Source organism: Talpa occidentalis, unplaced genomic scaffold, assembly GCF_014898055.3.
Source record: "Talpa occidentalis isolate TD23 unplaced genomic scaffold, MPIMG_talOcc4v2.1 talOcc4.10, whole genome shotgun sequence".
In the NCBI taxonomy this organism is placed as follows: Eukaryota; Metazoa; Chordata; class Mammalia; order Eulipotyphla; family Talpidae; genus Talpa; species Talpa occidentalis.
The window spans coordinates 4,102,615-4,126,521 of record NW_023600993.1 but is presented as its reverse complement, the minus strand read 5'-3'; the positions used below and the strand labels follow the sequence as shown (position 1 = coordinate 4,126,521).

Below are 23,907 nucleotides of genomic sequence, written 5' to 3'. Positions count from 1 at the left end.
CTCCATGCAACTGGGTCCAGGTTTTCTCTTCTAAGATCACCATTCATATTCGATGGTGCTCATCTAATGATGACATTTTAATTATCACCCTTTAAAAGGTAAATTAAAACTCCAATTGCAGTTACAATTTTCAGTCCTGGGCTTAGGACATAGGATTTTTGGGGGTCACAATTCACCCATACAAACAGCAGAGTAGATTCTCCTTCAACTCTTGTATGTTGTAGCCAAGTTTTCATCCTTACAGTTTTTTTTTTTAATAATTTATTTATTTATATATATTTTACATCATAACCAAAACAAAAAGACACCCTACTAGTTGGGAGAAAATTTTTGCACTCCCTACAGTTGATAAGGGACTGATCACAAAGATATATATATATAAAGAACTCACATGACTCAACAAAAACAAAGTAAACAATCCAGTCAAAAAATGGGCAGAAGGGGCTTCCCCAGTGGTGCAGTGGTTGAGCACTGGGTTGCGAAGCTGCCCGCAGCCTCTGCAGCGCCAGTTCGATCCCTGGCTGCTCCCTGGCCACTGGAGGAGGGTCCCACATGGCGCGCAGACCTCTCCTGCCGCCCGCTGCTCCCCTCAGCAGTGTGCTTCAGTCCCTCTGCCTGCTCTGCTCCCCGCTCTGGCTCTGGTGAATTCTCTCACCCTCCTGTGCTTCTGACTGTACCCAGTGCTTGTATAAATAAATAAATACATCTTTAAAAAAAATGGGCAGAAGAAACTAAGACACTTCTCCAAAAAGGAAATGCAAATGGCCAACAGGCAAATGAAAAAATGATCAACATCTCCCTTGATCAGGGAAATGCAAATCAAAATCACAATGAGATACCACCACTAAGGATGGCACATATCAAAAAAAAAAAAATAGCACCAACAAATGTTGGTGAGGATGTGGTGAAGAAGGAGGTCCTCCTTACAGTTTTTTAATCCAGGTTTGCAGGTTTGAAATTGAGAGCCTTTGCCCCTTGCAATTTACCATGTTTGGTTTTTCCCAGTTTCTCCCCAAACCACCTGGGCAATATGTTGACATGGTGCTTGGGTTGTTTTCTGTCTCAGGACACTTCTCTGTGCGTCTGCAGAGGGAAAGTCTGCGCAGACTGTTGGTCAACAAGCACCATTTCGGGCTGATGGGGTGAATGTCAGCAGCTGTCAGAGATGAACCTTAAGCCTCTGCCACAAAGATCTCGGTGTCCCATGGGCCACAAGAGGGGCGTCTGCCCTGGCACATGTTAGTGACAAATGCCTCGTGCTCACTGCCTGTAACGCAGATCACACAGCAAGGGGCTCAAGATTGCACAGCCTGTCTTGACTGGTGAGGCGGACCTCGTATTTACAAGCCGGGGTTCCATTAGGGTGGACTCCAGCTGGGAACCAGTTGACCTCCGAGGTTGGGAGAGGCTCAGCAGGGACACACGCCCTCCTTGACCTTGATGTAAATGGACTCGGTCATGGACACGCAGGTGGCTCTCATCCTGTCTCTCTGCCGCTTGTTCCATGAACATCCCACCAGATCTTTCCATTCTCTTTCCAAATCTTGAGTGACCTTGGAAATTGCCTAATTTGTCTTGGCAGATTGAAGATAGAGAAAACAAGCCAGAGAGACAGACCTGCTGGTTCCTGCTATTGATCAGCGGCTGGAATGAAAGCTCATTATGAGCTGGAGAGATGTATCAGCCACGGTGTCAAGGGTGGAAAAACTCAAAACAGGCCCTGGCAGCAAACACAAGTGGCAAAATACACACACACACACACACACAGAGGAAACCTGTGCTCCCCCCTTTGGTTAGTTTATTCCAGGCACTCAGCTGTTTCTCTCCAATTCTACCACATTGGAAGTGGCACCAAGAGATAGACCTTGTGTAGACATCAACCGGCTATTAGACCAGTCATGGACTTACAGATGGGTAAACTGAGGCCAAGAGGGATGAGATGATGTGCCCAAGATCCCACAAGGTTGCTCAACCCACATCTCTCTCAACTGAAATCCAAGGGTTTTATTTGGCCATGTTTTCCAGCTCCCCCTGCCTGAGAAGGTCTCAGGGTCCCAGTGTTGGGCTGTAGTGATGGGATCCTGACTCCCAGGGGCCAGTGGAGCTTGAGAAAGATTCCAGCCTGAGGACAGGCCAGGTTCAAGTCCTAGTGCTGACACTTGCCCACATGTGGGTCTCAGCACAGCGCTCACCCCCTGAGCTTTGTGGTCCTTGTTCAGACCAGTGGGCGTAGCTGTGCTGGCCTCCTTGCTTGCCTGGGAGGTGGTGAGATCAAATTGCACATGGACACGCTTGTACAATGCACGGTCTCCCAGAGGGGTTAGCTGCCAGTTGTTCAGATCTAGTTCAGCTGCAACCAGAGATAGAAAATCAGTGTCCCAGCAAAGCTCAGCGGGCCAGACCCAGCACTGTGCATGGTGAAGAGCAGAAGTGGAGAATTGACCTGGGTCCTCCAGAGCAACAGAATCAATAGGATGGAGAGAGACAGACAGAAATTGACTTTAATGAATTGGTCGACATGATTATGGGGCCAGCAAGTCCCGAATCAGCAGAATGGCGAATGGGCAGAAACCCAGGGAAGAGCCTGAAAGGCAGAGGCAGAATCCCTCCATCCCAGGGGAATCTCCAGCTTCTCTCTCCAGGCCTTCAACTGATTGGGCGAGGCCCATCCGCCTACTGGCAGGTGATTTGCCTCCCTCAGCATCTACGGAGTAAACTGTCCATCACACCTGCAAACTTCCTTCACAACAACATCTCTATGGGTGTCTGACAAAACTGAGCACCAGGGACTAATGAACTTGACACAAAATTTACCATCACGGGTGGAAAGTTGGGTTTCTGTTGGGTGTCGGGTGTCAGGTGCTGCCAGGGGCAGAGTAGTCCCTGAGTGCTGTGGGGGCAGAGCGGACGTGGCCTGCCCAGCCCTGGGCCGAGGGTCCCTGCTGTGCGGCGGGGTCACCCTGTGGCTGACGCAATGCCCCCTCACGTTGCTCCGGGAGAATGTGTTCAGGAGCAGCGCCAGCTCCGGCAGCGCTGGGGCCAGCAGGGGTCTGAGGGTCCACAGGCCATGCTGTGGCCCCCTGTGCTCTCCAGATTGGCTCAGTCACAGTGAGATCTTGCGGTGTCAGGTCGCTGAACCTGATGTGGGAAGAGGAGTTTGAACTTCCAATGAGGCAGATCCTTGCTCCCTGTGTCTTGGAGACCCTGGAGGTGGGAGGCGTTGCTGTGTGTCCGAGTCCTCGTTCCAGCAGTTCCAGAAACTATGGCGCAGATGGCATTTTATTTCGCATTATAGGGGCCTTTCACCCGTTGGGACAAGGAGAAACGGCAGCAGGAGATCATGGTCTCCTTATTATCCTGACCCACAGCATCTGGGTAATTGTCTCGGTATTTGTTGTGTGGTCTACACCACTGTTCCTCTCCTGGCTTTATCCTAATGGCTTTCAAACTGCCAGACAGGGAGGGTGAGGCCGAGCAATTTTGGTGGTGATCTGGAGGGATGGAAACACGTGGTGCGCTCAGGTCTGCGCTCCCCGGCTCCTGGTCTCAGTGCGGCTTCGTCTAGCCAGGGCTGCAGCCAGCCAAATGCACTTACTGCTGTCTTTGTTCTGTACCTAAAACTGTGAGTGGGGTTCTCTGAGGTTTTTACTGGAGTGAGAAGGGCACCAGACCTAGTTGTTCTGGGGTGAGAACCTTCTCTGGGGTTTCCACCTGCCGGTCTCTGGAAAGACCTGAGCCCACAGTTATGGGGGTGCTTGACACCTGCTGGGAGTGGATAGCCCCGGCCAGCGCTGCCTCCTGTGAGCCACTGCTTTTATCTCTCCCACTCACAATATTTTTCTGATCAAGAGTTGATCCCACTTCATCTAATATCTCTCCCGATTCCAAGTTCTTTGAAACCTAGAAGCAATTAAAAATTTGTTTGCCTCTTGCATTCATTAAAAAGTTATCTCTGCCTCTTATATTTGTATTACCAGTTGGCTACCTTAGAGGGTTTGAAACGCATATGAAAGAGGCTATGGCTTTTGACCTGCTGAAATTAGGTGGACTATATTTAAGAAGAGAGCTTGTCTTAGACAGTTGTTTTTTTTTTTTTTTTTTTTTTTTTTTTACTTTTTCTCCACCTGAGTCCTCCAGCAGAGTTCTCGTCTATCCTTTGGAAGGTTCTGCTACTGACTTTTCGAGTTGTCCGTGATGGAAGGGATGGAGGACGGCCTCTTTCACCCCTGAGAAAACAACTTGGAATTTGAGCTCTCGCCAAACCTCGTCCCTGCCTGTGGTGGGGGGCCTCTGAGATGACAGAGAATAGCAACCGAGACATATCTTCCGGAAGTTTCCTGTCCTTACCTCTGCAGGAATAGGCAAATTGAGTGAAATGAATTCCAAACTGCTCATAACATTCTATGAGCCTAAATGACACTAACCCTCCCTGCCGGAGAGAGAGGCTATATTATTTTAATTCTTTAAGATGGTGCTGGCTGGAGTCTCAATCCTTGCAGGAAAGGAAACAATTAAGAAATCACAAAATCAGAGACAAACAAGAAGTCCCAGTAGCCCGAGCAGCAGCGCCACCGAGTCTGCCCCTTGAGGTGCTCGTTCTTGGGGGTTCCAGCCATGCAGATGCCAGCTGAGGACAGAAATGTGGACTCATCCCTTGCTTTTTGTTCTGACACATTTTTTTTTTTTAAATTTCTTTTTTTTTATTATTTTTTAATTTTTTTTTAAATAATAAATTTTATTTTTATATTCCCCATACAATTGCAAACACCCATTCTGACCCCAATCCCTCCCCTCCCGCCCCCCACCCCCCAAAAAGTGTCTCTGGTTCATAGTTTTTTGTTGATTTTGATTTTCACTTTCTTATATTCATTTTCCTGGTCCCTTATTTAGGTTTTCTAGATTCCTGCTATGAGTGAGAACATCCGGTATTTTTCTTTTTCTTTTTGGCTTATTTTGCTGAGCATGATAGCAGCACTGTTGACAATAGCTAAGCTTTGGAAACAGCCCAAATGCCCAAAAATAGATGACTGGATCAAGAAGATGTGGTACATATACACCATGGAATATTACTCAGCATTCAAAAAAGATAAACACATGCAATTTGCAGCAACATGGATGGCGTTGGAAGGGATCATGTTCTGACACATTTTAACCAGAGTTTCCTTCAGCCTTTGGGACTAAGGAAGACAATGGTTTTCCGCTCCGAGGCAGGCTGGCGGCCCAGGGCTCCGAATCCGGTCACCACATCTGTGTGATGTCTGGGCCGAGGGGCTGGGGATGCTGAGGCTGAATGCAGGGGGGCCTGGCGGTGCATGCTAGGGCCGGGGTGTTCGGGTGACCTGCAGGAGAGCAGTGGTGTGAGTGAGTGGGGAGCAGCCACTGTGGGCTGGGAGGAAGAAAATGATCTGTTGACTGGTTTAGGGGGCCCCTTGGACAGCGGCCTGGGAGCAGCATCCACAAGACTGGAGGCAGGAGGATGTACAGGCAGTGGCAGCCGGTGGCTCAGCATGGGACTGCGCCCCCAAGATGTAGTGCAGGTTGCCTATGAAAGTGGGCAGGTGTGTGCGTGAGTGTGCGTGTGAGAGAGAATGAGTGTGAAGGAGAATGAGAGTGTGTGTGTGTGAGGAAGAGTGTGAGGGAGAAACCATGGGTGTGAGACAGTGGGTGCAACAGACACTGAGTGAGAGTGTAAGTGTGATGGGTGTGAGTGAGCATGGGTGTGAGCGTGAGCAAGGGGAGGTGTGAGGAAGCATGTGAGGGTGTGTAAGAAAGTGCTTGAGGAGGTGTGAGCGAGTGTGAGTGTGGAGGTGTGAGCAGGTGTGTGAGCGTGCACGTGTGTTGGGTGTGTGTGCAGGTGTGTATGTGTGCGGGTGTGCATGGGGAGAGAGCTGGGGAGCAGGGGGCAAGGGGTGGACTGTGTTGAGTCTTAGCTTTGAGAGACACTGGGCCAGATTGTTCCATGGACCGGCTCGTCGTGCCCCTGCCGGGGACTCCTCGGCATCTGTTCATTCATGCTTTTTTTTTTATAGATTTATTTTTATTTATTTATGCCTTCCAGAGCAGGGGTGCAGGCCAGAGGTGTGGGGGGTGAAAGGATTCACCAGAGACAGAGTGGGGAGCAGAACAGGCAGATCTACTGAAATACACCACTGAGGGGAGCAGCGGGCGAGTCAGGAGAGGACTGCCGCACCCTGTGGGTAGCTCCTGGGCTGGGGATCGAACTCAGGCCATCGCAGTGATAGTGCTGAGACCTAACCCTGAGGCCACCGGGGAGGCCCCGCATTCACATTTTTTAAGGAGATTTGTTGAATCAAGTGAAAGGCTCCCGTGACTTCCTGGCTCTCTACCAGGACATCTCACCTTCGGCTTCTCATCCTTTCTCTAGTTTTTACCTCTGCGTGTGAAGTCCCCAGGGCCGTTGTTTATTAAGCGAAGGTTTAGGGGGTGCTTGCTCTGTGCCGGGGGTGACCTGGAGGCGGCGGATAATGGTGAGCAAAATCAAGACAAGGTCTTGGCCCCATGGCGCCTTCTTTTTTTTGCCCTATTTGAATCTTAGATTTTTGATTTGTTTTGGCATCACATTCGCATTGGGGCGACCCTCAGCATGGCTTTATTTTCCTCAGCAGCCGCAAAGACGGAAATGCTGCTGAAGCTTGAGCCCAGAGCCAAGCCCGCTGGCTGGGGCATCTCTCTAAGAGCCTCATTTATGGTGCCGGCACCCAGGGCCCCGGAGCGCCCCCTGCGCCTAATAACCAGGCGCTGGCGGGCGCCCCTGCGCAGAGCACAGCCCCCCTCCACCTCTGTTTCTCCTGCCAGGGGCTGGAGGTTGTGCTGAAATCAGGACGGAGAGCTTTTTCTTCGTCTCTTCTACCCAACAAGCAAGTTCTGTTTTATTTTAATTTGAGGAGCGCTGGCCTTTCAGCAGCCCTTGCCAGCAGCCGGGCGCGGGACCTGGGGCTGGTGCTGCTGGCGCTGGCAGAGGGAGAGGTGTCGGGGCTCCGGGGTGAGGGCGCAGCTCTTTATAAACTGCGCAGCCGGGCCCGGTGGATGCTTTGTAAATAAATGAGGGAAGCAAAGTGTGATGAACTAAGGTGCCTGCTGCTGTCCTTGGTGCCTGATGAATTTGCAAAACATTTTTCTATTTCCCTTAATGTTTCTCTGCAAGTTCCATCTCATTTCTTGCTCTAATGAGGACATTCTTTATGCCTAAACAAAACCCCTGCTGTTAGAACTCAAGCCTGTTAACCTCCGCATGCTGCTCCCAGGCGGGGCTTGGCTCCGCCTTGGGCTCGGTGGGCTGCCAGCCCCCTGGGGGACCCCTCTCCCAGCTGCCAGCCCCTGGTTCACCCTGTGCTGGGGGGGAGGGGACATGGTGCCCTCCCCGCCCATGTGACGTGTGCACCGACAAGGCCGCCGCGCCCATTTTGGCCCATTGCATTCTGTGCCCCGCGCGGGCCCGGCGCTGGCTGCCGGCTTTGTGCACAGCATCGTGGCCAGTCAGTGGTTAGGCACAGTGGACAGCTGTCCAGCCACGTGGAGGGAAGCCAGGAAGGAACACAACGCATCCTGCTGGAAAGCGCGCAGAAGATTCTAGCAAGGAGGTGGTGGCTGAACTAGGACTTCAAGGATGAGCTTCCCGCCAGGGAGGCAGGAAGGAGAGTTGCTCCTGATCAGACAGGCCTGACAGAGGCAGGGCGTCCATTAGCTCAGGGTGACTGTCCCTTCTCCATGGGGACAGAGAAGAGAGAGCTTGCAGCACGAGCCTGAGTGCCGGGCTGTGGGGCGCCCGCGCCTTTGGCCTTTCATTGGCGATTGCAGGATGTTAAGCAAGGACTGGGGCGGATGCTGGAGGTAGGAAAGCCCTGCCGGGCATGCAGGGGCAGCTGGGGGTACGGTGACCTGGAGGAGGCGCACCCAGTCATGACACAAGGCGGCAATGCCGTCGCCCCCCGGCCCGCCCTTGCGGTAGAGCCAAGCTCCAGAGGCACCTGGGTCCGGACCCCTGCCTCCTTCTCCGGTCAGCAGAGTGTCCAGTAAGCATCTCAGATGCCACCCGTCCCGGCCAGAACTCGCCATAGTCCCTTCTCCAAACCTGCTCCATCCCATCCTTCCGTGCCAGGCGATGGCAGCCCCACCCTTTCCCCAGCTCGCCCCAAGATACCAGGGTGCTTCTGTTGCGTGCCCCTCTGACCATGGGTGCAGTCCTGTCCCCTTGACCGCCTCACCATCTCCGCTCCCACCAGCCTGCTCGAAGCCCCGGCGCACTTTGCTTGGGTCATTGTAACCACGTGTCTCTGCCTGTCTTTGCGCCTTCAATTTCTTGCTCTAACTTCATCTCCCCAGGGAGGTCGACCTTGCCGCCATGTCAGACACAGCAGCCGACCCCTGCTCCACGCTGCGCATCCACTTACCTATTCCCTCTCCCCTCGCCGTGCGTCCCACGGCACCATCATGGTCATGTGCGTGCCGTGTGACTTTCTCAGACACTTATTGTGCCTCCTCACTCAACTGTAGCCCTTCAAGGGTCGGGTTCTTTTTTTTTATTTTTTATTTATGCAAGAGCTGGGGTACAGGCCAGAGGCGCGGGAGGGTGAGAGGATTCATCAGAGACAGAGTGGGGAGCAGAAAATGCAGGCAGACTGAAAGCACTGCTGAGGGGAGCAGCGGGCGAGACAGCAGAGGTCTGCCGCACCATGTGGGTAGCTCCCTGGCCGGCAGGGAATCGAACCCATGCTGCAGAGGCTGCCGACAGCTTCACAGTGCTGCGCTCAACCTGCTGTGCCACGGGGGAGGCTCAAGGGTCGGCGGGTTCTTTGCTTGCTCACGACTGTGTCCCGTACTCTCAGACTCTGCAAAAGAGCCTGGCACAAAGTGGGCTCAAGAAACACTGGGCGAATGACTTAATGGGAAGTTATCTGGAAAGGATGGCAGAGGAAGGTTAGCAGAGGGAAAATGGCACCTCTTGGCATCCTCTTGGCCTTGAAGGTGGAGAGAAGGAAGAGCAAGGACGGGCTCTGTGTTCTTTACCCTGGTGACTCGCCTGGTAAAGGGCAGGCTGGGGAAATGCATCCGGGGGAAGCTGATGAGTTCTACTGGGATTCTGTTGACTCTGCCTGCTTTGACGCACCGAGGTTAGTTGCTGGGCATATGGACTTTGATCAACAGAGAGGCCAGATTGCAATAAGCGCTTGGGTGAGCACCCGCTGTGGTGTGGATGAGTGTGAGGTCCTGGGTGCAGGGAGAGGGAACCCGGCAAAGGGACAAGGGTCGGGAAAGGTGCTGGACATGTGCGCCTGTCTTCATGGAACACGCCAAGGTGGCTGGCGTGTACCAGGCAGGATTCTCGGGTGCAGAGTTGGGTCTTCTTGGCCCACCGGACAACTCTTTGGAAGCTGGAGAAAGGGGCAGGTGTGTGAAGAAGCGAAGCATGAGATGATCAGAACGTCTGTCACTTAGTCTCAGCGAGTCTCTGCGTGAAGCTCAGGCTGCTTCCCGCGTCCTGCCTTCCAGCTGCCTGTGTCCTGCTCCCTAAACCCTCCTCTGAAGCTCCGGGGTGACTCCTATATCAAGATGGCAGACGGCAGCGCCTTCGCCTCAAACATTAAACACACTCGCAATTGTTTTCTTCACTGGATCGTCGTGAAGGCCGTGTTGCCGCCATCAGATGCTCTTCACATTCCGGGAGCCTTTTGAGACAATTTGCTACAGGCCTTCAGACTCCAATTTCTCAGAGCAGTCAGAGACCGCGTAAATGAATTTGGCATGTTTACAAGAGTCGATGGTGCTTGTTCGCCAAATGGGTCTTTAAGGAAATTCAAACAAAAAGTTATTTTCCTTTTCTCTTTTTTTTCTTGCGAACTTCCCTGGGAAAAGGCAGCCAATGTATCTGCAAAGTTCTTTATTAGCTTCCAAAGCAGCGCTGATTGGGAGGGTGGGCGCCGGGCTCGCGTTTGATCGCTGGCTTTGTGGAGCCCGAGGAGCCAGATAAATTCGCCTCTGATTGCCGCCTGCAGCTGCTGGGCAGCTGGCTGTGTCCACGCACGTTGGTGAGGACCTTTCGGGATGGAAACTTTTCAAAAAAAGGAAGCGACGGATTTCTTCCCTTCTCATGAAAGTACAAAGAATACATGGGATGTGCCGCTCTTCCTCAGTTGACGAGTCAGAGCTGTCACCTTCACGGCAGGTCCTCCTCATCTCTGGGCAAAATGGACAGTGCGCGTGGACTTTCTCCTCCTGTGTCTCCTCGAGGTGGCTTCGCTCAGGGGCGGCTGTCGTGCCAGCATCAGCACAGCTGCTGCGAGCGGCAGAGGCCGAGTCTGTTGGGGTCTGTATCGTGATGACAGCAAGGACAGAGCCTCTGGGCAAAACCCAGAGGTGCTCAGGGACCCCAAATCGTAAAGTAGAAAAATCCATGTTGCTCATTCTAAGGGTCTGGGCCAACGGCACGCACACAGGAAAGTAATCAGACTCTGGGGTGTTTAAGGACTTTTAATAGACACATCAATAGAGAGAAGACAAGCAGGAGAGAGGATTTTAAGCAACAGACTCTCGATCAAACTCCAAAGTCGTCTGTCCCCTCGTGGGCAAATGCTCAACCAAACAGGCCGGCCCCAGCATGGGGCAGCTGAGCCTGAGGGCAAAGATGCCAGGAGTCCGGGCACCTCCCAGCAGGGAGGCTAGGCAGGGCCCAGGGCCCAGCGGGCTTGGAGAGAGACACCCCAAATTCATGATGTACCATCCAAGACGGACCACTCCCCACGGGGTCCGGATGACGGCTGCCGCTGGATCTGAAGGGCCTGCTCAAAGCACTAAAGCTGCAGAGCCAAGGCCAGGCACAGCCTACTCTGTGTGTGTGTGTGTGTGTGTGTGTGTGTGTGTGTGTCTGCATTCCTGACACAGCTGCCACTTGCCTCTCCCCGACTACCCCACCCCAGCACCCCCTCTCAGGAGGCCCAGTCCTAGCATCCGGCAGCTGGACCCCAGTGACCCCAGGTGCCTAAGGTGGCGGCAGCAGCATGGAAGTGGTTGTGTGGAAGATGGTGCCTGACCCTGCAGCCTCAGTGAGTGCTGCTCCCCGGCCTTGTGGTGCGTTGGGAGCAAACGTGCTGTCATAGTTGTTAGCAGGTATTCCTGAAAAATCTGCATCTCCCACCTGCTGCGCAGAAATGCCAAGAAAAGAAAGGGCAAAGTCAGATCAGCAGGAAGTTGCTGCCCAAGACTGAGCTCTACCTCCCCAAAAGGCGACAGTGGGAAGGGATTAAAGCACGGTTTGGGAAGATGGGCTTGGGAGAACCAGAGTTGGAGTTCATTGGCTGGGGGTGGGCCTAGGGCAGGAGATTGTGGAGGGGGACGGGAGGGCGGAGGGGGCAGAGCCGGCTGATATCCAGGCTTGCGCTTGATCTGACCATGGAAGGGCAGCGTCACTTTTGGTTGCAAGTGCCAGAATCCTTTATGGGGTCTGGGTCGGGAGACTCCTGGTGTGGATGGGGCTGCACTTACGACTTGATCCATGAGCCCAAAGGGGATCCCTGGACTCCCTCATTCTCCACCTGGCGCCTCTGCTCTCTGCTGCGTTGGCCTAACTTCCTGACAGGCTCTCCTCAAGGGCTAGGAAAGGCGACTAGCAGCAGACCTGTGCTTCTGTGGTTTAGTTCTTCCAACTGCTGAGTGATAGAGGCTCTCTGCCCCCAGCATCTGCTGTAACCCCTTGCCTGCTCCATAGAGCTGTGATGTTTGCAGACCCCCCTGCTGGGGGACGAGGGGCTCCCAGCAGGAATCAAAGGGAAGCTGAGGGCTGCTGGAAAGTTTGGAGATCGCCTGGACTTCTCTGGGATGCTTACATCCTACCATTTACCTCTCGTTTTTTTTGGCAGCTGCTGAGCTGCCAGCTCTGCACCCTTTCTTCCTCTATGACGCTTTTGTTCTCTGCTGCTCAAAACCTCTATTCTTTTGCTCTTTCCAGTCTGATTATAGAAGGCTGTTGTTCAGTGCAGACTCCACAGGAGCTCTGTAGTCTTTGAGCACAAAATTAAAAACACAGCACAGTAGAGACCACTTACAACATCAGTCACCACCTCCAAGAAGACTCTTCACCATTCTTCACGAGAGTGAATATTGTTCTAACCCTGTGCCACCCTGAAGTCTCAACTCACCCCAATATTCTTGGTTATTTCTTCCCTTATGACTTCCTCTCCCTGGAATCCAGCATCCCAACGTTTGCTCAAAATAGTTTTACTTTCTCAACCCTGCCTCTAGCAGGTGCCAGAGCAGTTCATGCCCCATGACTTGCTAAGGAGCTCTGAGAAACCGAAAGACTCCCTGCAAGGTCATAACACTGACAAGAGCTTTGACAGCTCTGCACGCTGTCATGGGGTGGAGAGGGCTTTACTTACCATGCATGTTATTTTCCACTTTTGGAAATTACAGCCTTCATAAGTGACCTTTCCTAGAAAGAAAACTTACTTTTGTCAGTAATGTGCATAAGGTTCATGTGGCCCAAATCAGGGGTCACAAGCAATTCTTTTGCAATGAGAAGAACAGGAATCAGACAGGTATAGTCCAGGAGGGTGAAGGTTTGTGGAGAAGACCTGAATCTCACCCACAACCCAGAGTGGTGCCTAGAGGAGCACATTCTACATCAGGTAAAGTCCACCATCCTACAGTGAGAAAAGGTTTATTGTAAACTCTCTAACTTTCAGGGATGCTTGTTACACAGCGGTGTGGCAGTCGCAGCTGACTGAAACATGGAGGCTGAGAGTCAAACCTAGTCTCTGCCCCAGCTCTTACTTGTGCCAGACTACTCCTTCTCCCTCCCTCTAAGTGTGCTTATTCTTATATTTGCATGAAATTTTCCCTTTCTCTTTCTCCTCTTTGATTTTCAGTTCTTAAAGGATGAAAAATTCATCTCCCCTCTGGTCCTCAGTCCCTACCATGCATCTTCTACCTTTTTGCTGTTCACTAAAGTTTTGGATGAGTGGCATATTTGAGCCTCATGTTGGTGATAGCCACAGCTGGGAATTATGTCCTAATTACGTGTTGGTAAATAAGTATCACTGGTTCCAGGTGAGACCAGATGAGATTCAGAAAAGGATTGGCACAAACTCACCTCCCTAATAATGACAGAGCCTAGACCTGGCAGTAGAAGTATCCAGTTGAACTAGTCACAGGCTTGTGCCACCGATGGTCTCACCATTATTTCTTGGGGTTTTCTGAAAGGGACTGTGATCATAGCATGTGACTGCAGACAATGGAAGTAGCTCACGGATACTATTTTATGCTCTGCCAAGAAAAACCATTTTGTCTGCTGAGCAAATTGGGGAATGTTCTTATCTGTTTCTTAACTCCGTTCATTTCCTGTTTTCACTCAAAAAGATTCCCTTAAAATGATCCCAAATCATGACCTATTGGTGTGTAATATGCTGATATACCTGGTGGTACTTAACTGGTGGTACTTAACTGTTGTAATAAAGATGCTATAAAGCTGTAAAAGCTATAAAAATGGAAAGAATATACATAATAACATTGTGATACTTTGCTTATTCTCCAAGTAACACAAAAAACATTCATCAGATCAAGGTGAAAACATTCCAGGTCAAAGATAGGAGGGGATAGAGTGGTTTAAAAAAGTCCACTCACCCAGTACATTGTGTGATGCTTCTTTGTCTTAATCCTGAAATAGCTTTGGCTGCTTTTAGTAAAATGGTAGCAAAAAATAGGGAAGGCTATTTTAGATAAAAAGTCTCAAAATAGGGCTGTGATCATCTCTTGTCATGTGATACCAGAGAGAACAGATGTGTAACTCTCCAGAAAGTTCAAACTGTCTCTACCTTGGCAAAACCAAAGGACCTGGCAGGACCTCAGATAAGAGGAGAGGGTGAAATTATTCCAGCATCTGGCTGTGGTCTTGGAGGAGAGGACATGTGTCTTGGTCTTGCTAAATGAAGACTCACGAAACGTTGCATATTGGTCTCAGTAAGATAACAGGGATGAGGTCTAAAAGAATGTCACCATGACCCTTTATGTGACATAATGCCCTCTCAACTTCTCTTAGAGTCTTCGAGGGTAGAGTTTGTTCAAGGTATGAGTTTCTGGGGCAAAGGTAACAGGCATTTCAACCAAGCTTCTTAGAGTTGTTAGAGGAACTCAGGGCAGGTCAACTGGTCGACCTCCTGTGGTGCCACCGATGGTTCATCTCCGTGATTTCACTAGAGCCCAGTGTCTGACTCTCACCAGTTTTACTACCGGTGACTCTTAGGGGTATTGATCCCAGAAATATTCAGCCATCCCGATCTTACCACAAATGTATGAATTTTTAGGGGGAATTAGAGCTGTTAAGGAAATTAAATATTCATATTTGCTTAACCAGCACATCTAACATCTCTGATGGAGTCTTGTCATTCTTTCTGTATGTCAGGTATGTAGGAGACTTTGCTAGATGCTAAGATATCCTGCTGAAGGAAGCAGACTCATCTGCCTCCTGGGAAGTGTCTATCCTATGAGATGCAACAAGTCAGTAATTGAATAAAATAACTGCAGATCATGGAAAATGTGAAAGTAACTTAAAACAGGATTATGAGAGTAACTGGCAGGCTGGAGAAAGAGGTGCTCCCTGTGAGTCTTATGGTGTCCCGGCCCCTGTTTCTATTTGTCCCCAAGGACCAGCTCTAATTCTAATAATAGTCTGACGATGAGCAGGACCTGCAACTGCCTTTGTTGACTGAAGCTGTGGCAGTCAGCTCCCTGCCTAATGTGTCTCCTGACTAATCAAGCAAGATCCACGCTCCTGAGCTGGCATTTGAGGCCCCTCTCTGACCCTAGCTGACACTTGCAGCCCTAATTCCTACTGCACCCCAAAGTGCCTTGCTCTCTGTCTGCACCCGGCCCTGATGCTGTTCGCCTCTCCCTCCGCACCTGACTGACACAGGAAAATTCTGGGCGTGGTGTGGAAATTTCCACTGGGCCCTTTTAGTGCTGCCCAGTGTCTCAGATCACCCCTGCCTCAACCCTCTGGCGAAGGACACTGTCAAAATATAAATTGAGCCTCACAGCCCATCTACATCTTCCTCCTCGTGGGACATTTCAAATTCTTCAGCTAAAATGAATCTCCTTCTCATTGCAGGTTGAGCCTTTGTCAAAGCATTTAATACAATTTGCCTGGCAATATAATTACTTACATTATGGGTCTAATTGCACCACTAGCTTATGAATCCCCGAAGGATGGAGTCCGTGCCTTTTACATTTTTTTTTTTAGCTTTATACATTTGCAGTGCTTGGCAGCACAGATCGAATCCATCTGTCTGACCCAGACTTGTTCTAGAAGAAGTGAAGTGCCGTGTGCCCCGTGCCGTGTGCAAGCAAGGGCAGCCATGTCTGGGCTGCTCTCATGTCAGGCATGGTGCTCACACTGGAGACATAGCCTGGAGCCTCTTTTGGCTCCTGTAGGATTAGCTTCTCAAAGAGGTAAGTCCTGAAGTCTCAGTGGCTTACTATGGCCTGCTATTGTCTGTTCATGAGTCCAGTGTGGGGATTCGATGGATAGATTCCCCTCCCCAAATGATGGAAAGACTGGGGTCTCTGCTTCCTGCTCTGGCAACTCCTGAGCCTGCAGATCCATAATCAGGAAAGCCTGAAGTCACTTGTTAGGGCTTTTGTTCAGGAAGCCTGTGAGCTGAGGCCTCTTCCCTGGGGAGCAGAGGAGGGAGTTGTGCATTCATGGGGCCACACCTAGAGGTGGTGCAGCTCATGTCCACCAGGTCTGTGGGTCAGAACTCCATCGCTTGATCTCCTGACATACAGAGGGACCTGGTGCCGGGCTGAGCAGCACCCCGGCCTAGCCCTTCGGTATAGACAATGAGCTCCAGAACAATAAGGATTTTATAGGATTGTTGTGAATGTTAGTCAGCGCCTACACTGAGGAGGTGCCGAACAAAGCAAGCTAGACTTGGGGGAGGAAGAAGAGAGTCTGGTGTTGGGTGTGAAGCTCTTCCTCAGGCCGCTCTCCTTCCTGTGCTGTTTCAGCTTCAGTCACAACATCAGCCACAAACAGGCCGCTGGTGGGGGGCTTGAGGCATCTGAAAGTTTTTGTTTGTTTAAGTGTGAAAGGAGGAAACTCCTAGGGGAAGGTTCTAAGCATTCTCACGAGTGTATATATCGAGTGTCCTGATTAGCTTCTCCTTATAAAGCACCTCTTGAACTAATTAAACTAATTTGAGATGAAACTTTGGTTTGTTTTCAAAGGCCACTCCAGTGCAAGTGGCTGACATTTAGGAATGTCAATTTCCCCAAGTTTTTCAGTGATGTTCACTGGGCGCCCTGGGTGTTCTTGGCCGTTGAGAGTTTTGCTTGGAATCAGTGGACTGCTCCCCGCTGGGGTCACCACCCTGGACGCGCCTATCCAGCCCCCACTGCTCTGCTGACACGGTCAGGTGCCTGCAGAGGGGGGCCGCTGCTCCCCTGGGGATGGGTGGCTCTGCAGGACCCCAGGGGCACAGGAGAACATGCCTGGCTGGCTCTGCTCGTTTGGTCATGGCTGCCTCAAGAACTGTGTTCAGGAAGATTCTGAGTTCTGCTTTGGCCTCAGCAAAACAACAGGCAGATACTGTTTGTGACATTCATCATGTGTATTGGGTGGGTGGTGATGGCATGTGCTCGCCAGCCTGGCCTGCAGCTCCATGCCTCAAAGCAGAGATGGGTCCCGAAGCCAGGGACTTCTGGGGTTGGCACCCCAGATGGGTAGAGGGGACCACTTATGCTTAGATTAAGAGAGCCAGTGGTGCAAGGAACAGCTCTGATAACATTCCTCCCCCTGTACTCTCACCAAAAAAAATATTCTAGACTTTGGTGGAATGAACAGAAGTATAAAGACTGGCTTAGAGCAGCACAGGCAGCATAAATTAAGGGGGACAAGGGAGAGAGGGACATGAGGTGGGGAGGGTTCTGGAAGTTCTCTTGTCAGGACCCTGTCAACCCATTGACATCTTTATGTGAATGAGGACTTGCAGCCCTGAACCCCCAGAGAAGCGAGCGGAGAGTGTGGCCTAGGTCTCTGTCCCCCTCACCATCTCTGCAGGCACCCACATAAGGCACCCCACACAAGGCTCCCACTTAGCATCCTTTTGACAAAGACATCATCCACCTCTCATGAATCATGATTATATGTTCAGTAATGATCCCCCCATTACCCAACATGGTGGAGATTTTTGCTGAATAAAAAATTACTTGTGCAAAATGCACTGGCTTCAGCTATCAAACTATTTGGCAGAAATATGAAGGATGCAGGTGAAAATTTTCCATGAGGACACAGTCTGTCCGTATTTCTCCATGAGGTCTTATTATTGAACCTGAGGTAAATGCTGCACTTTAGTAACTGGCAGCAATGCCCTGCCTTTGTGTTTCAAATTTCAGTAAAAAAAAAAAAAAACAACTCAAATGTCAAAATGCATGTCACTCTCTAAATAAAATTTTACACCAGAGACTGGGAGAAATGTTGCTGTCGAGTCACTGATGTCATGGCTGACAGGACTGCTGATGACAGGGATGGAATGGCTGATGAAGACTGAGAGCACACTTTGCTAGGCATGAGATTGGAGATTTGTGTCTGCCAGGGTTGAATTTTCCTCACTTGCTTTGGTATCACCTGCAACAAAATCATGCTCTGGATCAGAGTCCCCATCTGGAAGTCATCTTCATCCTGGGCGTTGACTGGGAATATGGATCAGTGTCTTAAGAGTGAGCAACTTTGTGAGTCTGTTAATCTTTGTCAAGATGATAATTTACTTTTTTGGGGTGATGCTCCATGATGGCTTAAATTCTGGGTATGAAACAGTCACTCAATACATAAATCTCTTGAGGTGATGGATTGTGAATGTGTGGTAGTAACACATAACAAACATGTTTGTTTTCATGATGGTTCTACAGCAATGCTGTTTCTTTATTGCTGGGTTGGTAGATAGCATGGCTTAGAGGAAAGAGAGCAGACTTGAAAAGTCAGTTCAAATACATGCTCTTTCCGCTTCTTACTGTTGGAGTCACCTTAAGAAAATGAAAGTTCTATGAGTCTGTTTTCTCTTCTGTAAAGCAGGCGTGAGACCATCTACTTCATAGGGAAGAGGATCCCAGATGAGGTGCATGACTATGTTAAATGGCTCAAATAAAGCTCAAGAGTGCTGGTCCGTTTCCTTGAATTGCTTGGTACATTCAGGGAACAAACTATTGTAACCCAGTAAATATTAAGGTAGATAGCTTTTTGGATAAGGTAGTGTAAAGAGAATACAGCTAAAGAAAAGGGGTAAAACCAACCATGAGAGTCAGTTTGCTGTTCATCAAATATCTGTGGCTTTTCTTGCAGGCTCAGATTGTATTTTCCCATGTCGTTTTCACTCAGATGTGGTCATGTGACTTACAGTGGCCAAAGAAATGCCGTGGCAATTCACGTGCGGGAAGGATGGAGAACCAGTGTGTTGTTGGCCATGTTCTCTGTTTGGTGACCGTGTTAGCGAATAGAGTAACATCCGTGAACAGAGCCCACTTGTTGGCCAAATGTGCACATCCATCATGGATGAGGAATAGAGCGCTGGTGTAGAGCTGCTAAGGTTTGGGGGCTGTTTGTCACTGCAGCATAACCTAGCTTATCCTGACTGATAGCCTGATCAACCATTTGGCCAGGTTCAGTGAGTTGATCCTGGCTCTCAGTTCTAAAAAACTTATAGTGTTAAGACTGTCATTGTGTTCGCTTCCACTTCAGCAATGATTTTAAGTTTGGGCAACAGTTCTCTTTGTCTGTGGCCTGATTAGAACACCTCATTTTTTGGAGCCCCTCATTTTTCACCAGTGGCTCTATCAAGGGTGGGACTTGGGAAAGATTTTGTTCCTCATCTCTTCACCAGCCTCCTTTGTAGCTATTGCGGTGCCTGGTAAACATGGTAGCTACTCATCTTATATAGAAATTATACTGAAATAAAACTAAACGTTCCCTTTTTTTTGGTCACACAAAGAATAGCCACAGGTGGGTGGCGCATATACAGAACATTTCCATCATTGCGGAAAGTTCTGTTGGGCATCCATGAAAGTGATATTGGATATCCCTGATACAGATAATTGAAATAATTGAGGTCAGGGAGTTCTCAAGATTTCATCTGGAAGGTATTGTGAGTACCCTGAGCCTTTGGGAAGCTCCTCCAGGAATCTCAATCTATAGAGGTAGCTCTATATTGGTCTCCCAACTTGCAGTGTTAAAAATTCATGTTCTTAGTTTCCCCAGCCACCCAAACTCATGGGCACTAGTGATGGTATAGTGCCCAGAGGATCATGATTCACCCCAAAGTTGGAGAACAGCAGGCCTGGGTTGTAAGGACAGTGGGTCCCCAAGAAGCCCCAAGAACTCTCTTCAGTCGGGCTTGGCTCATGCTCAGGTCAGCCAGTGCTTCTGCCCTGCCAGTCCCCCAAGAGCCTTCCGTTCAGAGTCTGACCAGGAACCTCGTGAAGGTGGTGATGGGGCATGTAGTTCTCAGCTCCTCTTCTGACTTCAGAGGAGGCTCACAGAGAGCGGGACGAGGGATGGCGGTGAGGAATGACCCAGCGCGTGTGGGGAGGGCGTAGAGCTGGCAGGTCTTTGGAGTAATGGATGTTGGTGAGGAATCCCTCGAGGCTTCTGCAGCTGCTACTTCATCACCAGGCGGTCTCTTCCCTCCCTCCTGTCTGCCTCGCCAGGCAGCGTCTTGCTGCACTCTCACCCGATGTCCCAGATGCCTAGGGAGTGGCTTTCGTGACTGTTCCTGGAAATGATCTCCTGCTGGTTTCTGATTATGTCAAGTTCTATCCCCAAGCGCAAGCTAGGGTGCTATTCCCAATAAGCAAAGGTGGTCCCTTCTGGCAGGTGTAGAATGCAGGCGTCCCCGTCACAGGGAGGTGAGGAACACTTCAGGAACCTGTAAACCACGTGAGCCGTTGTGCACAAGTCAGGGTTTCTTCAGCAAACACCACACTGCGCAGAAGGGTCCGGTCAACCGCACGGCTGCACGGAAAGGCAGAGCGGAAATCACGCTGCTCTTACTTTCAAGGGAGCCCATCAGCTGGGGCTGAGAGTGGACATAGAGAAAATCGTCAGTGAGGCCAAGAGGCCCTGGATTACCTCCTGACACGGCCCCAGTGCTGGTTCTCGTGTTCCACCTGGTCAGCCCTTTGCAAAAGCATCTGATTCCACGCTGCCCGCAGAGTCATCTCCTTTCCCTTGGCTTCTAGAACACCTCCGGAGCCTTGCTCTGCTGGGCTTCTCATCCCACGTGAGCCTGTGACTTTATGTGGGTCAAGGTCCTGATACATGCGCTGCTTCAAAGCAGGGCGGTGTCTGGTGGAGGTGGGCGTGGGGGGCGCCCTGGATGGGTGAAGCCAGTGCTGAGAATACGGTTGCGTCCAAAGTCTGCCTTAATTAAAGAACAGGGAGCTAACAGCAGCGTCTGCCTGTTACTCCGAAGCCAGCATGCACGCTAACCAGACAGGAATCATCCATCTGCAAGCAGCGAGCAGGGCCCACCCCGCTGGGAATGTTAATTATGTTTTTAAAGGGAGCCAGGAGCCCCCGGCTGTTTCCCTGCACAAAGCAATAGTGAGAAGAATCACCCAGGGGAGGGTGCTAAAGAGGGTCTCGGGCCTGCACTGCCCTTCTTAGCGCAACTCTGGGACGGGAGAGGATTTCTGGAAAGTAACCGCGATGTCTCTTCCTCTGGGGGTGAGATCTCATCCTGCTGTTCTGATGGTCCCACAGGTGCCTCCCTGCCCAGGCCTGCCCTCCCCTCCTCAAGGCATTGTCCACATCCTGTGCCTGGCTGGAGGCCACCTGCTCCTCTGTGGCAGGCTCTGCTCTTGCTCCCACCCCACGCTCACACACCTTGGGAAATGCACATCCATTCCACCTCCCTTCAAGGTCAATTTTCAGTTGCGCTGTCAACAATTCTGCTTTCATGGAATCGAGGCTGGAAAATTCCCCCACAAGAAAGCAAAACACATCATACATGCACAGGCTCCTGTATGATAATAAAAATTAGAAATATCTGCAGTGCTTGTCAGTGCAAGATTATTTAAGTAAATCTTGGTAGAGCCAAGATTGAGCTGTTAAAATGAATAAGGGAGATCGCTACGCAAGAATGTAGTCGTATTATGCGGGAGAAGAAAGTGGAAGAATAATGTACATTGTAAGAGTCTGTCTTTAGATACAGAAAAATCCAGAATTTTTGCAGCATTCATTTATTCAACAAATATTTATTGAGCATATGCCCTGTGCCAGACAGAGAATTGAAGAAAAAACTGCTTCTGCAGACCTTACATTTTCATCCAGGGAAGCGAGCAGTAGACATAATTAACTGGGGAACTACCTATTTTTGGAGAAGTTAATAAGCACAAAGGGAAAATCTAGAGTGGAGTGGACAGAGCTGACCCCCGAGACGGAGCGTGCTTGGGGCCAGGCTTCATTTTGGACTTATTTACTTCTGTATTGCTCAAATGGGTATTGTTCTCATTAATTTTTCAGAGGAAGTGAAAGGATTTCCCTTTCTGCTGCGTCTTCCACTTCTCTCACTCAGTGAGAGCTTCCCTGTCCCTTTTCAGACACGGGAGTTTCTTTATCTTCAAAATGAAAATGAAGCAAAATCCTCCCTTTTCTGCACGACTCCTCTGGCCACAGACCTGTGCTTCTCCTGCCTTTCCCTTTGTGCCAAAGTTGTCGAGAGTCAGAACCTCCAGAGTGTCTGCCCTTCTCCTCGCAGTCTGCCTGGCCTGCAGCCTCCAGGCAGCCAATACTGCCGCCCACTCCCCTGAGAACTCTCTCCTCCCACCGCTTGGTGTCATCCTCAGTGTCCCTGGCACCCCCCCCTTCCACGGGCTCTCCAGGTCCTGTCCTGGGTCATCTTCTTTGTACCCCTACATCCCCTGGGAGACCTCACACACCTCATTCCTCATGGACTATTTGCTCATGTCTTCCAAATCGGGCCCTCCATCCAGACCTTTCTCCCCAGCTGTTGACACCACATGGCTGGCTGACCCCTTGGGACTTCAAATGGGGCCTGTTTAAAACTGAATATAGTGGCCTCCCTCGTGGCACAGGGGCTAAAGACAGTGTTATCAAGCTATCACAAGCCTCTGTAGCACAAGTTCAATCCCTGGCCAGAAAGCTGACCTACAGGGCACAGCAGACCTCTCCTGCCTTGCCTGCTGCTCCCCTCAGCAGTGTATTTCAGTAGATCTGCCTGTTCTGTTCCCCGCTCTGTCTCTGGTGAGTCCTCTCACCCCACCCCACACCTCTAGCTTACACCCCAGTTCTTGTATGTGTAAATAAATAAATCTTTAAAAATAAATAAATAAAACTGAATGTACTATCTCCCTCTTCAGCTACTCCGCCTGTATTTTTTCTCTGTGGTCGGTTGAGAACCCAGTGAGGTACTGGTGGAGGTTGGGAGCGGAGGCCCCTGATGTGGAAACGTGTCCTCCTTGCACTAGCCACTAAGTGGGTACTCGCCTGTGAGAGCTGGGGCTGGACCTGGGGTGGCTCTGAGGTCCAGGTGACACTGAAGTTCCTGTGTGGCATCACTTCCTTACCAGGCGGGATTGGTGTCTCTCAGCCACCTGGGATCTGGGTGGGAGACAGTGAAATGTGGGTGATTGTGATGTCGCCACTTCCAGGTCCAGCTGTGTGACCTTCACGTGTCCTTACTTCAAATATGCAGTACAGAATATTGACTCATAACCCACAAAGCATCCTAAGTAGGACTCATAGCCAATTTCTCAGCAGAAACCATGTTGGCACTGGGGTGACATATTCTAACTGCCAAAGGACTAAAATCTATTATCCAAGAATTCAAAATATGGCAAAACTTACTTTCAAGGATGAAAGAGAAATGAAATCATTTCCAGGTAAACAAAAGATGGAGATTTTAATAGTTGGCTTGTCCTGTAAGAAATGCTAAAGGAAATTCTTAAGGCTTCAATAAATGGACACAAGACAGTTACTTGAAGTCATATGAAGAAATAGAGAATGCAGCTGAAGATAATTACACAGGTAAATATAAAAGCCAGGATTATTGTGGCTTTGGTTTATAAGCCTTTATTTTCCTCATATAATTTAAAGAGAATTGCATAAAACAAAAATTATAAACTAAATGTGTACGCAATATATAAATAATCCGTGATAATAAGGGTTTTTGTTATTGACTCTAAATTTCAATGAATTTAAAATAGTTATGTAAATTTAAGATGTTAATTGCAAGTCCCAAGGTATCCACTAAAAAATTATCTAAATATATACAAAAAAGCAAATGAGAAAGAAATCAAAATGATACAGTAAACCTGAGTGAAATACGAAAAAGGCAGTATGAAGGACTTAAGGTACAACATATAAAATATACAGAAAAATAGAGCAAAATGGTAGCAGTAAGTCCTACTGAATTTACTTGAAATGTAAGTAGATTCAATTCTCCAATCAAAGGCAGAGATTGACATAATGGAGTTAAAAAAATGATTCATTTATATGCTCTCTACAAAATCACTTTAGATCCCCGCAATAGAGATTAAAATGAAAAGGGTGGGAAAATATATTTTCTGAAGAGTCCATCCAGTGGAGTAGTATTCAGCTGTACACAGGGATAAAGTAACGACATCTGCTTTAACATAGATAACCTTGAACATGTCATACTGAGTGAAAAAAAGTCAGCTTCAAGAGGCCACATCCGTCTGAATCCATTTATAGGATGGGACATACGGAACAGGTGATGTAGAGAGAAGAAGTGGGTTAGTAGTTGTCGTAGGTGGTGGGAAAGGCATTATAGACTCCTTTGTTGGCCCAGGAGCTCCATTGGAGGTCATGAAAAATTGGGGAACGAGGCAGTGGTGATGGCCACACAGCACGGTCAACGTACTTAA

The 23,907-nt window shown here is 49.7% G+C and overlaps 1 long non-coding RNA gene across 1 annotated transcript in view; it reads left to right on the top strand.

Moving 5' to 3' along the window:
- The first annotated feature begins 22,729 nt into the window (after window positions 1-22,729).
- The window catches only part of LOC129145794 (uncharacterized), a 49,744-nt gene continuing 48,566 nt past the window's right edge, over window positions 22,730-23,907 (top strand). The window contains exon 1 of the long non-coding RNA XR_008551866.1: window positions 22,730-23,047. This is a non-coding gene — a long non-coding RNA (uncharacterized LOC129145794). The remainder of the gene's footprint in view (window positions 23,048-23,907) is intronic.